Consider the following 13,459-nt stretch of genomic DNA (forward strand, 5'->3'; position numbering starts at 1 on the left):
AATCTTCACTCTGTTGTGTTCACTAGGATGAACTTTACACTTTTCCTCATGAGCTAATGGCCTGCTACGGTTGGTGTCAATACCAGTGATGTCTGCTGGCTTTTTTAAGATGGAATCTAGCATCCCCTATCTAACAATAGCTCCACAGTTAAAGACAGTTATTAGAGCTGATCGATGCAAGTGTTTCACATCAGTAACGCTCTACTGGGTTCATACCATGCTGCCATTGTCTTGTCTAGTCACTGTAGATGTCTAGTCACTGTAGATGTCTAGTCACTTGGTGCTGAACTGCAACCACTAATAGGTGTGATGGTCAGGGGTGCACATACTTTTGGCCATACAGTATAGGCAACCCATGTATACACATATATTTTTCATATTCTTTTCCTAGTCTTTTGCGGTTTATTTTAATACATTTTACAACTTTTCAGGTTCCGAAACAATTTATTTTTGGTCAAAATGCTCCAAATGGTTCAAAATTTGGAGTATAAGTCAGAACGGAACTCGTTCCCTGTTGGTGGAAAAGGGGTCACTTTTGCTCACTAACACGTTGGTCTTCACGTTTACTTTTCTCATTTGTGTGATTGACTTGTGTTCTGTGTCCTGGGTTTTGGTGAGGGTACAAACACAATCCTCTGTATATACAGTGGTATGCAAAAGTTTGGGCACCCCTGGTCAAAATTCTGTTACTGTGAACAGTTAAGCAAGTTGAAGATGAAATGATCTTCAAAAGGCATAAAGTTAAAGATGACTCATTCCCTTTATATTTAAAGCAAAAAAAAAAATTAATTTTCATCTTTTACATTTTCAAAGTGACAAAAAAGGAAAAGGGCCCAAAGCAAAAGTTTGGGCACCCTGCATGGTTAGTACCTAGTAACAGACATGTGGACTCGAGTCATGTGACTTGGACTCGAGTCAGACTCGAGTCACCATTTTGATGACTTGAGACTTGAAATCCCTAGATGAGGAATGACTTGCAACTCGACTTGGACTTGCACGCTGTTGACTCGAGACTTGACTTGGACTTGACAGTTTTAGCTTGCAATGACTTGGCGTATCAGGTATAAATATTCTTTTTTTTCCCCGCCTCGATTTTGAATCCAAGTACACTCGTTATTATTTGAATGTGGTGTAGCTCCTTGTCCTAGGCTACGGCAGCTCAATCCACTAGCACTAGGTGTCACTCAAGCACTTCAACTGGTTCAAATGAAAAACCAAACGGTGATGGGCAACGAGGGCGCTGAATGATGAACGGACGGATAAAAACATGATTCCCCACGTAATTTCCTTTGGATTTAAAGAATACTCCAATACAGATGGCAAACGCATTGCTACGTGCAGAACATGTGGAGCCACAATTTCGGACAGCCAGTCAACCACATCAAACTTCGTTCGTCACCTGAGGCTGCATAAGGAAAAGTAAGTAACAAAGCTAGGCTACAGCTAGCAAGAATCTGTACAGGCTAGTTGGTGGCTAGAAGTGGAATGTGTTAATATATTAACGCTGTCAAGGATTTGTTTTGCTTTGCTGAATATAAAATAGTGAAGTCGATTTTTTTATTGGATTGCTTTTGTGTTCAATCTGGGATTACGCGTCATCAGAGACATTCAATTCTATTCTCTTCCTCTCTCTGGTGTCATGTAGGCAATGTGAATAATGGGCCATTTGGGCTATGTAAAATGTAAGCTCAGCTGACGTTTTATAGCGCAGTACATCCCGACAGATTGGAGTGTAGCCTACTCCGACGCGAAGCATTATCCCACAGTCTTACCCAAACGACAGGGCACACAATGCCTCTACATAGCGTGGCTTTATCAGTGCATTTATTAGTCTCTGGCGTGAAACCAAATTCGCCAAAAGCACGCAACTTGGATCTGGAGGATTCCGCTGAACATTCTGAAATTCACAACAACTGTTTATTCTACTTTATTATACGGCTCTCTAGAATGTTGCCAGGGCTTCATTCTCACATTCTGGCCAGAGCCCTAGAGGACTCTGATTCTGGCTACATCGTCACAACGTTCTGTGTTTACTGAGGCTACCGGTATTTTAGCGAGTGTTTAGTGAATGCATTGTGGTCTAGCTAAACTGCTTAAGGGAACATCCTGGCTGGCTTGTATTAAACATTATACTGTGTATAAACAAATATGTTCAGATTAAATGAACTCAGACTTTGATATTGAAAATGATAAAAACATGTTAATGTCTACATGATTAAAAACAGAAAACAAGTAGGCCTACTAATTTTACTTTTTTTTCTTGTTTAGATTCGCAGAATATCTGAAGAACAAGATCATCCCAAGTGAGACAGAGCAGCTGTCCATTTCTGGATTCCTTACTGCAAAAGATACACAGTACAATGCTACCCACCCACAACAAAAAGCCATCACAAATTCAATACTAACAGATTTGGTCATTGGATGCAACATCCCTCTCTCAGTAGTGGAGAACAGATATTTCCAGAATTTTTTGTCAGTTAGTTGGTCTCTCTCACACACACAAACGTACTCAAGTCACGTTGTATTGTGTTAAAGGCATGTCATGTTGTATGTTGGGACAGTGCCTAACTTCAGAAGGAAAACCATTCTTTGATTCTAAAAGTACACAGATCATCTGTTAGCTTGGACTTTGAGTTTCATGTCTTAAATGCACATGAAAAGCATTTTTATGTGAAAAATGACATGAATGAAATGAAAAGAAAATGATTTTTGTTACACAGTACCAGTACTAGTTTTGTTTAGAATTTTGTTTTAATTTCTCACTCATTTTCCAATAAAAAATTTAAGGAAATGGTCATACTTTCACTCATTCTCACACCCTTAGCCTCAGATGTACACTGACTCACTCAAACTAAACTCACTGAAAATTTAGGATGCTTTACTAACGTTAACTAACTAATCATTGTCTCCTCTGAGATTCTTTGATTGTCTTGGGGCACAAGCTCTAAAACATTTTAAAATGGAAAAGAATGGGTACTGTAGTTACTTGTGCTGACTCTATGAATCATTGACATTACATTACATTTAGCAGACATTTTTATCCAAGGTGACTGGCAAAGGAGGACATACACTGCAGTGTGGAGAGGTAATACATTTGTGATCAAAAATGTGTTGATTGCCTGTAGAATAAATGGTGACTTGTTAGGGACTTGGAAAAAAATGAGACTTGGACTCGACTTGGGTAGGACTTGGACTTGACTTGGTCAAAAGTGCCTTGACTTGTGACTTGACTCGGACTTGAGACTTACTTGTGACTTGCACATTAGTGACTTTGTCCCACCTCTGCCTAGTAACATCCCTTTTGGCAAGTATCACAGCTTGTAAACACTTTTAGCCAGCTAATAATCTTTCAGTTCTTACCTGGGGGATTTTCACACATTCGTCCTTGCAAAAGGCTTCCAGTTCTACAAGTTTCTTTGGCTGTCTTGCATGCACTCCTCTTTTGAGATCTATCCACAGATTTTCAATGATGTTTAGGTCAGGGGACTGTGAGGGCCAGGCAAAACCTTCAGCTTGTGCCTCTTGAGGTATTCCATTGTAGATTTTGAGGTGTGTTTTTGATCATCACCTTATTGTAGGACCCATCCTCTTTTTAACTTCAACTTTTTTGCAGATGGTGTGATGTTTGTTTCCAGAATTTGCTGGTATTTATTCGAATCCATGCTTCCCTTGACCAGTGAAATGTGCCCTGTGCCACTGGCTGCAACACAACCCCAAAGCATGATCGATCCACACCCATGCTTCAGAGTTGGAGAGGTGTTCTTTTCTTGGAATTTGGCACCCTTTTTTCTCCAAACATACCTTTTGCACATTGTGGCCAAAAAGTTCTATTTTGATTTCATCAGTCCACAGGACTTGTTTCCAAAATGCATCAGGCTTATTTAGATGTTCATTTGCAAACTTCAGATGCTGAATTTTGTGGCTAGGACGCAGGAAAGGTTTTCTTCTGATGACTCTTCCATGAAGGTCATATTTGTTCAGGTGTCGCTGCATAGTAGAACGGTGCACCACCACTCCGGGGTCTGCTAAATCTTTCTGAAGGTCTTTTGCAGTCAAACAGGGGTTTTTATTTGCCTTTCTAGCAATCCAATGAGCAGTTCTTTCAGAAAGTTTTCTTCATCTTCCAGACCTCACCTTGATCTCCACTGTTTCTGTTAACTGCCATTTCTTAATAACATTACAATCTGAGGAAACAGCTACCTGAAAACACTTTGCTATGTTCTTGTAGCCTTCTCCTGCTTTGAGAGCATCAATTATTGTATTATTCAGAATGCGAGGGAGTTGATTAGAGGAGCCCATGGCTGTTGATTTTAGGGACAAGTTTGAGGAGTCAGAGAATTTATACAGCTTTGAAATCTGCATCATCTGACCTTTCCTAACGAAGAATTTGAACAAGCCACAGCTCAATTAGCTAAGTAAGGTCTGGAACCTTGGTAAAAGTTACCTGAGAACTCAAATGTATTGGGGTGCCCAAAGTTTCGCATGGTGTTCCTTTTCTTTTTTCACTCTCCAATTGTACAAAACAAAAATAATACACAAATCTTGCAGAAAACACAGAAAAGAAATGTGTCATCTTTACCTTTATGCCTTTTGGTGATCAGTTCATCTTCTGCTCACTTACCTATTCACAGTAACAGACATTTTCAGTAACGGTGCCCAAAGTTTTGCAAGCCACTGTAGTCCCTGGGAAATTCAAGTATTGCTCATTTTGCCAGTGTTTTAATGAAGGGGGTCATGACAGTAGGAAGACATGCTGCTGGACTTACTCATTAATATCCATGATGTAAAACATGAGATGAAATGAAAAGGAGGTCAAACATGGCAGAGCAGATTATTACTTAATTAGGTTTGAATTCACATTCTTCATTTTTTTGGCACGTCTGAAAAATTGAGAATTGTGCTTTTAGATTTCAGAGCAGGTATGTCACATGATGGAGCCAAAAGTTTGTGTAATGTCTGTTTGTGTTTCAGTTCAGTCCCAGTATTGGATTTTTATTATACACCACTATTGTAAATGTGCTCAATCTGTTCAAGAACTAAAATGAATAAATGACTATTATAAAAGGGGCATAGTAAATGGTGAGAGAGTTGTGATTTGATTCTGTATGTTGATGAACATTAGTGCAGTCAGGTGCTGATATTCAGTGTTTTTCATCTGGTAGGTTGGGCTAGGAATCAAACCCAGGTCGCTAGTGTAGTAACCCAGCCAACACCCACTAGGCTAAGCAGAGGAATAACTCAAGTGCAGAGGAGTGAGATCAAAGCCAATTTTCAAAAGGTTTATTAGCCCAAGCTCAGAAGTCCAGTAATATCCACAGCTCGTGATAAAAAAAAAATCCACAAAAGTAAATTTCCAACACACAGAAGATACAAGAGAAAACATCCAAAAGTTCAAAAGTCCAAAAATCCAAACCAAGGGAGAGAAGGCAAAAATCCAAATGCTCAGAAGATACAAAAGGCAAGGCTCCAAGTAAACAAAAACAGTCCAAATGTCCCAAGAGAGCAGAATCCAAAAAAACCCACAAGAAAACAGGCAAAGGTACTCAGAACAAAGGTGACTAGTCATGAACAGCACTAATGCCGCTTTTCCACTACCAACGTGGCTGAGTCGGGCTGAGCCGTTCCGTGCTGAGTGGGGCTGAGCCGTGCCGTGCTGAGTCGGGCTGAGTGGGGCTGTTGGAGTTGCATTTTGACTACAACCGCGCTGAACCGTGCTGGCTGGAAGTGGGTGGACACATTGGGTGGAGTTAGCGAAAGTGGGTGGATGTCACGTGATGTCGTTAGGCGGCGCAAACAGTGACATCAGTGACCTTTTAAGCGGTAGTCTCATGACCCGGATAGTAAACAATAAACATGGAGGACATGGAGTAGTTAGTGTTGCTGGTCTTGGTGCTGTGGCTTGTTGTCACCGACAACGCCAACAAATACTGGCAAGAGCGTATAGATGAGGCGAGGCGCATAAGGCTTCAGAAATTCTTGTAATTAGGGCCCGAGCCCTATGGGCGAAGGCCCTATTGTTCTTGTAAGAGTTCACTATTATTAGGGCCCGAGCCCTATGGGCGAAGGCCCTATTGTTCTTGTAAGAGTTCACTATTATTAGGGCCCGAGCCCTATGGGCGAAGGCCCTATTGTTCTTGTAAGAGTTCACTATTATTATTATTCTTCCGTCTTCTTCTTCTTCTTCTTCCTCCGTCTTCTTCTTCTTCTTCTTCTTCTTCTTCCGTCTTCTTCTTCTTCTTTATTTTTCTCCGCTGTTGGGCCATTTTCGGGGCGCTTGCCATGGGCGAAAACGCACGAAATTTGGCACCAGTTCCGAGAATTGCCACCGCTACTCAGAACCAGAAGCCCAAACTTGGCCGGGGCTCTGGGCCTCTCTAGCGCCCCCTAAGTCGTTGTGATTTTGGCCTCCCGCATTAAGGTGCCTGGGTGCCATGTAGTTTGTAGTAGTGGCATGCCATTTGGTAGGCATATGTATCTCACTAAGCCGGACAAAAATGTAATGCCAATGCATTAGCCACGCCCAACAGGAAGTGAGGTAATTTCACTTTTGTGCGAAATGCATGGCCACGAACACGGCGCAACTCCTCCTAGACCGTTCATAGGAATGTCACCAAAATTGATACACATCATCTACAGACATGGCTGACAAAAGTTACTAAATACGTTTCACGTAGGATAAACCGTTCAGAAGCTATACGTCAATCAATTTTCGATGCAAAATTTTACATGCTTAAAAATTCATAACAAATCTTCTGATTGCTCAAAACTGCTCATACTTCACACGCTAATCACTCACTGGGCTTCTGACATGATACCCAATTTCTGTGATTTTTCGCCACTGGGGGCGCTATTTTTGGGCAAAAATTCCAATCTTTCCTCAAATTTGGTCAAACTTCACGGCCACCCTCTTACTCCCTCCCATGTCATGTATACCACATTTCGGACATTTTCGTCCATGGGGGGCCCTGTTTTTGGCCGACACAATTGCTCCAAAACGGGTTTTTGGTAAATAATTCCATAATGCTTTTCCTTCACACCACTTCCTTGTGATAGTACGTTGCTGTTGTAGACACTTATTTTTCCAACTCATAATGGCTCATGTACAGCATTGCGCCACCTACTGACATGGGAAAAACCATAAAATTTATTCTTCAAAAATCTATATCTCATCTTCTATTTACTCAAATGTCATCAAACTTCATACGCAAACTCTTCATAGCTCACCTGACATCTACACTAAATTTTGTGCACTTTTGCCCCTGGGGGTGCTGGTTATGGCAAAAATGATATTGCAGCTTCTGATCTGTCAAACTTGCCAAGCAAACTCTTTACAAGACCCTTATTGGGGCGCTTGCCATGGTCGACAACGCACGAAATTTGGCTCCTTTTTCTTAGACTGCCACCGCTACTGAGAACCAGAAGCCCAGATCCAGGCGGGCCTCAGGGCCTCTATTGCGCCCCCTAACTCGTTGTGATTTTGGCCTCCCGCATTAAGGTGCCTGGTTGCCATGTAGTTTGTAGTAGTGGCATGCCATTTGGTACGCATATGTCTCTCACTAAGCCAGACAAAAATGTAATGCCAATGCATTAGCCACGCCCAACAGGAAGTGAGGTAATTTCACTTTTGTGTGAAATGCATGGCCACGAACATGGCGCAATTCCTCCTAGACCGTTCATAGGAATGTCACCAAAATTGATATACATGATCTACAGACAGGGCTGACAAAAGTTTCTAAATACGTTTCACGTGGCATAAATCGTTCAGAAGTTATACGTCAATCAATTTTCACTGCAAAATTTTACATGCTTAAAAATTCATAACAAATCTTCTAATTGCTCAAAACTGCTCATACTTCACACGCAAATCACTCATTGGGCTTCTGACATGTTACCCAATTTCTGTGATATTTCGCCACTGGGGGCGCTATTTTTGGGCAAAAAATCCAATCTTTCCTCAAATTTGGTCAAACTTCACGGCCACCCTCTTACTACTTCCCATGTCATGTATACCACATTTTGGGAATTTTCGTCCATGGGGGGCGCTGTTTTTGGCCGACGCAATTGCTCCAACACGGGTTTTTGGTAAATAATTCCATAATGCTTTTCCTTCACACCACTACCTTGTGGTAATGTCTCTTGCCGAAGAAGCTGTGGAAGGTATTTCGCGGGGACGCATGCCCCCGCCCCCCTTGGCCGCTGGCGCGAGGGCCCGTCAAGGCCGCTTGCGGCTTTAATTATTCTTCCGTCTTCTTCTTCTTCTTCTTCTTTATTTTTCTCCGCTGTTGGGCCATTTTCGGGGCGCTTGCCATGGGCGAAAACGCGCGAAATTTGGCGCCACTTCCGAGAATTGCCACCGCTACTCAGAACCAAAAGCCCACACTTGGCCGGGGCTCAGGGCCTCTATAGCGCCCCCTAAGTCGTTGTGATTTTGGCATCCCGCATTAAGGTGCCTGGTTGCCATATAGTTTGTAGTAGTGGCATGCCATTTGGTATGCATATGTGTCTCACTAAGCCGGACAAAAATGTAATGCCAATGCATTAGCCACGCCCAACAGGAAGTGAGGTAATTTCACTTTTGTGTGAAATGCATGGCCTCGAAGACGGCGCAACTCCTCCTAGACCGTTCATAGGAATGTCACCAAAATTGATACACATCATCTACAGACATGGCTGACAAAAGTTACTAAATACGTTTCACGTAGGATAAACCGTTCAGAAGTTATACGTCAATCAATTTTCACTTCAACATTTTACATGCTAAAAAATTCATAACAAATCTTCTAATTGCTCAACACTGCTCATACTTCACACGCTAATCACTCATTGGGCTTCTGACATGTTACCCAATTTCTGTGATATTTCGCCACTGGGGGCGCTATTTTTGGGCAAAAAATCCAATCTTTCCTCAAATTTGGTCAAACTTCACGGCCACCCTCTTTATACCTCCCATATCATGTATACCACATTTTGGGAATTTTCGTCCATGGGGGGCACTGTTTTTGGCCGACGCAATTTCTCCAAAACGGGTTTTTGGTAAATAATTCCATAATGCTTTTCCTTCACACCACTACCTTGTGACAGTGCGTTGCTGTTGTAGACACTTATTTTTCCATCTCATAATCACTCATGTACAGCATAGCGCCACCTACTGACATGGGAAAAACCAAAAAATTTATTCTTCAAAAATCTATATCTCATCTTCTGTTTACTCAATTGTCATCAAACTTCATACGCGAACTCTTCATAGCTCACCTGACATGTACGCCAAATTTTGTGCACTTTCGCCCCTGGGGGTGCTGGTTATGGCAGAAATGATATTGCAGCTTCTGATTTGTCAAACTTGGCAAGCAAACTCTTTACAAGACCCTTTTTGGGGCGCTTGCCATGGTCGACATCGCGTGAAATTTGGCTCCTTTTTCTTAGACTCCCACCGCTACTGGGAACCAGAAGCCCAGATCCAGGCGGGCCTCAGGGCCTCTTTAGCGCCCCCTAACTCATTGTGATTTTGGCCTCCCGCATTAAGGTGCCTGGTTGCCATGTAGTTTGTAGTAGTGGCATGCCATTTGGTACGCATATGTATCTCACTAAGCCGGACAAAAATGTCATGCCAATGCATTAGCCACGCCCAACAGGAAGTGAGGTAATTTCACTTTTGTGCGAAATGCATGGCCACGAAGACGGCGCAACTCCTCCTAGACCGCTCATAGGAATGTCACCAAAATTGATACACATCATCGACAGACATGGCTGACAAAAGTTCCTAAATACGTTTCACGTAGGATAAACCGTTCAGAAGTTATACGTCAATCAATTTTCACTTCAAAATTTTACATGCTAAAAAATTCATAACATATCTTCAAATTGCTCAAAACTGCTCATACTTCACACGCAAATCACTCATTGGGCATCTGACATGTTACCCAATTTCTGTGATATTTCGCCACTGGGGGCGCTATTTTTGGGCAAAAAATCCAATCTTTCCTCAAATTTGGTCAAACTTCACGGCCACCCTCTTACTACCTCCCATGTCATGTACACCACATTTTGGGAATTTTCGTCCATGGGGGGCGCTGTTTTTGGCCAACGCAATTGCTCCGAAACAGGTTTTTGGTAAATAATTCCATAATGCTTCTCCTTCACACCACTACCTTCTGATAGTACGTTGCTGTTGTAGACACTTATTTTTCCAACTCATAATCGCTCATGTGCAGCATAGCGCCACCTACTGACATGGGAGAAACCAAAAAATTTATTCTTCAAAAATCAATATCTCATCTTCTATTTTCTCAATCTTGATCAAACTTGATACGCACACTCTTAACAGCTCACCTGACATATGTGCCAAATTTTGTGAACTTTTGCCACTGGGGGCGCTGTTTTCAGGCAACAATTTATATCTCGGCTTCTGATTGGTCAAACTTGATCAAACTTTACAAAACAACTCTTCATAGGTCCCTTGACATGTATACCAAATTTGGTGAACTTTCACCACTGGGGGCGCTCATTGTGCTGTAGCAGTTGCAGGAGAGGTGTTTACAATCATGAGGCACCAGGAGTATGTTGTTTTGGTTGCCTTAAACACACATGACTTGTGGACCACTGGGGGCGCTCATTGCGCTGTAGCAGTTGCAGGAGAGGTGTTTACAATCATGAGGCACCAGGAGTATGTTGTTTTGGTTGCCTTAAACACACATGACTTGTGGGGAATGGGTAGGCAGTCGGGAGCAAGTGTTGTAGCGTTACATACAGACTAATAGATGTCTAGCAGAAGACAATCCTATGTAGCTTTAGCTTGGTGACTGATGAGGTAAATACATTAATTTGGTTGGGAAGCCATGGCATAAAATGTTCTGTCCATGACAACATCTCAGCGCACCGTGTACTCTGTGTCCAATTCTGTGCTTTGTCACCATTGTGGGAGTAATGTCTCTTGCCAAAGAAGCTGTGGAAGGTTTTTCGCGGGGACGCGTGCCCCCGCCCCCCTTGGCCGCTGGCGCGAGGGCCCGTCGAGGCCGCTTGCGGCTTTAATTAGGGCCCGAGCCCTATGGGCGAAGGCCCTATTGTTCTTGTAAGAGTTCACTATTATTAGGGCCCGAGCCCTATGGGCGAAGGCCCTATTGTTCTTGTAAGAGTTCACTATTATTATTATTCTTCCGTCTTCTTCTTCTTCTTCTTCTTCCGTCTTCTTCTTCTTCTTCTTTATTTTTCTCCGCTGTTGGGCCATTTTCGGGGCGCTTCCCATGGGCGAAAACGCACGAAATTTGGCAACAGTTCCGAGAATTGCCACCGCTACTCAGAACCAAAAGCCCAAACTTGGCCGGGGCTCAGGGCCTCTATAGCGCCCCCTAAGTCGTTGTGATTTTGGTCTCCCGCATTAAGGTGCCTGGTTGCCATATAGTTTGTAGTAGTGGCATGCCATTTGGTACGCATATGTATCTCACTAAGCCGGACAAAAATGTAATGCCAATGCATTAGCCACGCCCAACAGGAAGTGAGGTAATTTCACTTTTGTGTGAAATGCATGGCCACGAAGAGGGCGCAACTCCTCCTAGACCGTTCATAGGAATGTCACCAAAATTGATACACATCATCTACAGACATGGCTGACAAAAGTTACTAAATACGTTTCACGTAGGATCAACCGTTCAGAAGTTATACGTCAATCAATTTTCACTTCAAAATTTTACATGCTTAAAAATTCATAACAAATCTTCTAATTGCTCAACACTGCTCATACTTCACACGCTAATCACTCATTGGGCTTCTGACATGTTACCCAATTTCTGTGGTATTTCGCCACTGGGGGCGCTATTTTTGGGCAAAAAATCCAATCTTTCCTCAAATTTGGTCAAACTTCACGGCCACCCTCTTACTACCTCCCATGTCATGTATACCACATTTTGGGAATTTTCGTCCATGGGGGGCGCTGTTTTTGGCCGACGCAATTTCTCCAAAACGGGTTTTTGGTAAATTATTCCATAATGCTTTTCCTTCACACCACTACCTTGTGATAGTACGTTGCTGTTGTGGACACTTATTTATCCATCTCATAATCGCTCATGTACAGCTTAGCGCCACCTACTGACATGGGAAAAACCAAAAAATTTATTCTTCAAAAATCTATATCTCATCTTCTATTTACTCAATTGTCATCAAACTTCATACGCAAACTCTTCATACCTCACCTGACATATGTGCCAAATTTTGTGCACTTTCGCCACTGGGGGTGCTGGTTATGGCAAAAATGATATTGCAGCTTCTGATTTGTCAAACTTGGCAGGCAAACTCTTTACAAGACCCTTATTGGGGCGCTTGCCATGGTCGACAACGCTCGAAATTTTGCCCCTTTTTCTTTGACTGCCACCGCTACTGAGAACCAGAAGCCCAGATCCAGGCGGGCCTCGGGGCCTCTATGGCGCCCCCTAACGTGTTGTGATTTTTGCCTCTCGCTTTAAGGTGCCTGGTTGCCATGTAGTTTGTAGTAGTGGCATGCCCTTTGGTACGCATATGTATCTCACTAAGCCGGACAAAAATGTAATGCCAATGCATTAGCCACGCCCAACAGGAAGTGAGGTAATTTCACTTTTGTGCGAAATGCATGGCCACGAAGACGGCGCAACTCCTCCTAGACCCTTCATAGGAACATCACCAAAATTGATCCACATCATCTACAGACATGGCTGACGACAGTTGCTAAATATGTTTCACGTAGGGTAAACCGTTCATAAGTTATACGTCAATCACTTTTCAATGCAGAATTTCACATGCTTAAAAATTCATAACAAATCTTCTAATTGCTCAAAACTGCTCATACTTCACACGCAAATCACTCATTGGGCTTCTGACATGTTACCCAATTTCTGTGGTATTTCGCCACTGGGGGCGCTATTTTTGGGCAAAAAATCCAATCTTTCCTCAAATTTGGTCAAACTTCACGGCCACCCTCTTACTACCTCCCATGTCATGTATACCACATTTTGGGAATTTTCGTCCATGGGGGGCGCTGTTTTCGGCCGACGCAATTGCTCCAAAACGGGTTTTTGGTAAATAATTCCATAATGCTTTTCCTTCACACAACTACCTTGTGATTGGACGTTGCTGTTGTAGACACTTATTTTTCCAACTCATAATCGCTCATGTACAGCATAGCGCCACCTACTGACATGGGAAAACCAAAAAATTTATTCTTCAAAAATCTATATCTCATCTTCTATTTACTCAATTGTCATCAAACTTCATACGCAACCTCTTCATAGCTCACCTGACATGAACGCCAAATTTTGTGCACTTTCGCCCCTGGGGGTGCTGGTTATGGCAAAAATGATATTGCAGCTTCTGATTTGTCAAACTTGGCAAGCAAACTCTTTTCAAGACCCTTATTGAGGCGCTTGCCATGGTCGACAACGCACCAAGTGCGAGACCCTATTGTTGCATTGTGTCCAATTCTGTGCTTTGTCGC

Source organism: Neoarius graeffei, chromosome 1 (assembly GCF_027579695.1).
Source record: "Neoarius graeffei isolate fNeoGra1 chromosome 1, fNeoGra1.pri, whole genome shotgun sequence".
NCBI lineage: Eukaryota > Metazoa > Chordata > Actinopteri > Siluriformes > Ariidae > Neoarius > Neoarius graeffei.